This window comes from Orycteropus afer, unplaced genomic scaffold (assembly GCF_000298275.1).
Source record: "Orycteropus afer afer isolate SDZICR_OR568_19922 unplaced genomic scaffold, OryAfe1.0 scaffold00293, whole genome shotgun sequence".
Lineage (NCBI taxonomy): Eukaryota > Metazoa > Chordata > Mammalia > Tubulidentata > Orycteropodidae > Orycteropus > Orycteropus afer.
Window position 1 is genome coordinate 4,330,028 of NW_006921880.1, and position 5,191 is coordinate 4,335,218.

General features: G+C 41.7%; 1 protein-coding gene across 1 annotated transcript in view; it reads right to left on the bottom strand.

Moving 5' to 3' along the window:
* The window catches only part of LOC103205889 (cytochrome P450 2C18-like), a 42,445-nt gene extending 40,850 nt beyond the window's left edge, over nucleotides 1-1,595 (bottom strand). The window contains exon 1 of the mRNA XM_007951290.2: nucleotides 1,586-1,595. The gene's annotated coding sequence lies outside the window, so the exon portion shown is untranslated. The remainder of the gene's footprint in view (nucleotides 1-1,585) is intronic.
* Between the last annotated feature and the right edge of the window lie 3,596 nt (nucleotides 1,596-5,191).

Here is a 5,191-nt window from a genome sequence, read left to right on the forward strand (position 1 = left end):
ATACCCCAGAATGCACAGGAGGTGGAAGAGAAGCTAGATGACTGGGACCTTTTAAAAATTAAATTCTTATGTGATCGAAAGACTTCATCAAAAGGGTAAAAAGAAAATCTACATACTGGGAGAAAATATTTGCCTACGTTGTATCTGACAAAGGACTTATCCCAAAATCTATAGAAAATTTCAAAACCTCAGCACCAAAAAGACAAAAACTCCAATTAAACATGGGAAGGGACATGAACAGACACTTCATTAAAGACAATGTGCTGGCAGCCAACAAACACATGAAGAATTGCTAGCAATCATTAGCCATTGTGGTTGTTATGTGCTGTTGAGTCATACCCAACTCATAGCTACCCCTCCTTGGGTTTCCGAGGCGATATCACTATGGGAGTACATTGCCCAACCTTCCTTCCAAGGAGTGCCTGGTGGGTTTGAACTGCCAGCCTCCTGGTTAGCAGTCAAGTGCCTTTGGCATTATGCCACCAGAGCTCCTTTGTTGTTGTTATGTGTCGTGAAGTGAGACCTGACTCATAGCCACCCCTCCTTCGCACCCCTCCTTTGGTTTCTGAGGTGGTATCACTATGAAATAGATTGCCCAACCCTCCTTCCAAGTAGTGGGTGGTGGGTTTGAACTGCTAGCCTTCTGGTTAGCAATCAAATGCCTTAGGCACTAAGCTCCTAAGAGACGGGACGGCTACCTGGTGTGGAGTGGCTGGTGGATTTGAACCGCCAGCCTTGGTTGTGGCAGGTGACTGCTTGAGGCCTGAGGCCATCCCCTAGGGCCCAGAGCTGCTTCTTGTTGTTATGTGCCGTCTAGCCAGACCTGACTCATAGGGATCCCTCCTTGGATTTCTGAGGCAGTATCACTATGGAAGTAGATTGCCCCATCTTCCTTCCGAGGAGTGGCTGGTGGGTTTGAACCGCCAGTCTTCTGGTTAGCAGTCAAGTGCCCCAGAGCTCCTTAGAGAGATACAAATAACAATAATAATGAGGTATCATCTCACCTCAGCAATAATAGCAAAGTTCAACAGGGCAGAAAATAACAAATGCTGCCAAGGCTGCCGAGAGATTGGAACTCTCATATGCTGCTGGTGGAACTGTAAAACGGTACAGCCATTATGGGAAATGGTATGGCGTTTCTTTAAAAAACTGAAAAGAGAAATACCATTTGAACCAGCAATTCCATTACTAGGAATATATCCTGAAGAGTTGAGAGATAGGACATAAACAGACATTTGCACACCCATGTTCACTGCAGCACAATTCACTATAGCAAAGAGGTGGAAACAACCTAAATGCCCATCAGCAGATGACTAGATAAGCAAACTATGGTACACTCACACAATGAAATAAAATGTTACATTAAACAACAATGAAGGGTACACAAATCATCTCACAATGTGGATGAACCTGGAGGACATTATGATGAGTGAAATAAGTCAACTGCAGACAAATATTGATGAGCCCATTATCCTAAAACGACAAGGAAGCGTTTGCTTAGGGAAATGAACTCATTTTGTAGGTTAATGGGGAGCGGAAGTTAGGGGAGGGAATAATTTGGGGCTAGTTGGGGGCACACGCTTAGTTGGGTAAGGAGAGGGTTGGTATGGAAAGAGTCTGTGACCACCAGGATAACATTGGGGAAAGGGAAGACACTGAATTGTGCACATAAGATATGGATGACAGAGGCTAATACCACTATATCCACAATAGTGCATTATCATTAATAACAAACACCAGACTACAGATAAGCACATAGACAATGGAGAAGATAAGATGGGGGTCAATGAGTGGGATTATACTCTAGACCAAAGATAGATTTAGCTGATGCTAAACTTGTGCAGATACCAGTGATACCAAATACCCACAGTCACTACAGAAGCAACAGAAAAGAGACATAGAACAATTTCTCGTAGACAGCCAGACACTGTGGGAGAGAGATCCAATGGATCTGCCTACTCAGGACCATAGCATTGGGGGGCACAAGACTCAATTGGCACAACAAGATACATAAAAATCTTGTTCTACAACCACTTTGGTGAGTAGCGACTGTAGTCTTCAAAGCTTTTGAGCAGCCATCTAAAATGTGGCTAATGGTCTCCTATCGTCAGAAGCGAAGAAGAGTGATAAAAAAAACAAGGGCATTTGGAAACAATCAGCCCTAGGACATGATGGACCTCGAGACCAGAAGAATTAGATGGTGCCCAGCTACCAATGCCAACCCCTTGGGAAGGGAACAAAACTGGAGATTCTGGAAAGAATGAGAGAAAAATGTGGAACAAATAATAACCAGAATTACTGATCTGATGGAATCTGGTGGGACCCCCAAGAGTACTTCAGGCCTGGGATAACACTCACTCCCAGTGTTTGGCTCTCAGCCCAGTAGTAACTAAGACTTGTACTCAGACCACTCAACCCAGGGCGATGCACACACAACTCTACAGAGACACATCCCTTGGAGCAGTTGGCCTTGGGGCACCACAGGGGCAATGGTCACAGGAGGAAAAGCAGGACCCACAGGAATGCATAACTAAGAAGGCCACGGGGTGGGGGGAGGTGTTACTGGGAAGGGAGAGGAGGAGAGTGGGTTAGTGTTGGTGATGATAATTGAAGAGTGAAACCAAATGTATATGAAATGTTGAATGTAAAACAAATTCTGCTCTGTAAATTTGCACCTAAAGCACAATTAAAAAAAAATAAATAAATCCTACGGAGCAGTTCTGCTCTAACAGGTAAGGAGCTCTGGTGGCCTAGTGGAGAAGGCATTTGTTTGCTAATCAAAAGGGCAGCAGTTCAAACCCACCAGCAGCCTCTTCGTGGAAGGAAGATGGGGCAATCTACTTGTGTAAAGATTTACAGGCTTGGAAACACAATGGGGGTCGCTGTGAGTTGGAATCAACTCGATGGCAGTGAGTTTGTTTTTTTTATTGGATTTTACTCTAACAGATGGGTCACCGTGAGCCAAATTGACTCAAGGTCAACTGGGTTTTTGCTTGTTTTCTATTCTTCTCTTTCTTCCCAAAGCCCCACCCTGGAGATTTTGATTTAATTAGTGTAGGGTTGGGCACAGTTATTGACCTTTTTTTTTTAATTTTTAAGTTTATTTCATTGTTGCTGTTCAGGCTGCAGCAAAATATACACCAATTCAGTAGTTTCTCGATGCACAATTCAGTGACATCAACTACATTCTTCAAGTTGTGCAACCACTCTCATCCTCCTTTTCTGTGTTATTCCCTCCTGATTAACATAAACTCTTTATTAAATCTGTTGAGTTGCTGTTGTCAGTTGATCCCACACAGACAGATCTTGAAAGAGCACAATGGTCAGGGCAGACATTCTTTTGTAGTTAAGCTAAACTATTGTTGGTCTTAATGAGACTTCTGAAAATATTTTTGTTTTAAGGTTTCGAGATTATCTCAGTGCAATAGTTTCAGGGATTCATCCAGCCTGCACGAGTCCAGAAAGTCTGGAGCCTGTAAGAAACTGAAATTCTGTTCTACATTATCCCCATTTAGATCAGGATTATTTTATAGAATCTTTGATCAAATGTTCAGTAATGGTAGCCGGACACTGTGCAGTTCTGGTGTCATGGCAAAAGATGTGTTATTCCTGGTGTCACTTAGCCGCACATTTCACATCCTCTTCCTCTCCTGATTCTCTTTTTCTCTGTTGCTCCAAGTGAGTGGAGACCGATTGTGCCTTGCCTGGCTGCTTGCCAGCTTTCAAGACCCCAGGCACTACACAATGAACTAGGAGACAGAACAGAAGCACTAAATACGTTAATAGTCAATTGGTTGGGATTTTCTATGAAACCATGATCCTAAACCTCCAAGCCAAGGAACCAAATTCCATGAGGGTTTTGTCTGTATATAAGCAGCTTCAGCAGCTACTTTTTTTTTTGGTCATTATAGTAAGGATAGGAAGCTCTGGTAGCACAGCGCCTAAGGCACTTGACTGCTAACCGGAAGGCTGTCAGTTCAAACCTACCAGCCACTCCTCGGAAGGAAAATGGGGCAATCTACTTCCGTAGTGATACTACCTCACTATGAGTCGGGTCTGACTTGACGGCACATAACAACAACAACAACATAGTAAGGATATATATCATATAACTGCTGCCAATTCAACTTTTTACAGGTGTACATGATTTTGACAACAATTGCAATAATTGGTTGTATAACCCTATCCTTAATCAATTTAATTCTCCATCACCATTAATCCCCCTTTTTCTCCCTACTTCCCATCCTTGGTAATCACTTTGGCCTTGATACATTTACCTTTTCTTGTGCTTTTGTATAAGGGAGGTCATACAATATTTGTCCTTTCAGATTACTTATTTCACTCAGCAATTTCTTTTAATCAAAACATTCCTGGTGGTGGCAATGTGCAGCAATGATCGAAAACTACTGAAGTAAGTGATTTGATCAAGAACATTATACAACATTCTGAGTTTTCAGAATAATGACCAGTTGGGATTTTATTTTTTTGAAGGAGTCAATGTATTCTATACCTTCTGTATAAAAATGTCACACAATGCCTTGGCAATGAGTGGCAGAGCTGAGGCTGGAGTCCATTTCCCTGAATCTTGTGGTGTTTCCCTCCAAGCAAAACATTTCAGGCAATCAGGTCATCAGCATTTATGAGTGTGCATTACGATGCAATGTTACATAGTTCATCCTAATCAGTGACTTCCAAAATAAGCAATAATTGAGTTAATAATTATACTATCAGTTGATTGAAATGGGAGGTCAGAAAAGTTTGGTTTTGTAACCATTAGAACTTGAATGACCGTAAAGGGTCACCGGAGTTTATTTTACCCAAATAAGATAATGCAGTGCTTGTAGAATGCAGAAGTATGAGAGCTAAAGAGCTACTACACTTTTTCCTAAATCAAAGACATCAGAGTTCATTCAAGTTCTAATGGTTACAAAACCAAACTTTTCTGACCTCCCATTTCAATCAACTGATAGTATTGTTACTATTAGTGGCCATTGAATGGGCTCAGAGTCATGATGACCTCATGTACAACTTTATTTTTTTTGAAAATATATATACACACACACATATATGTATACATTTATATATGTATATCTATGTGTGTATATCTTTGCTATTCATAAGGTTTTCCCTGGCCAATTCTTTCAGAAGTGGACGGCCTCTTCCTTCTTCCTAGTCTGTCTCAGTCTATAAA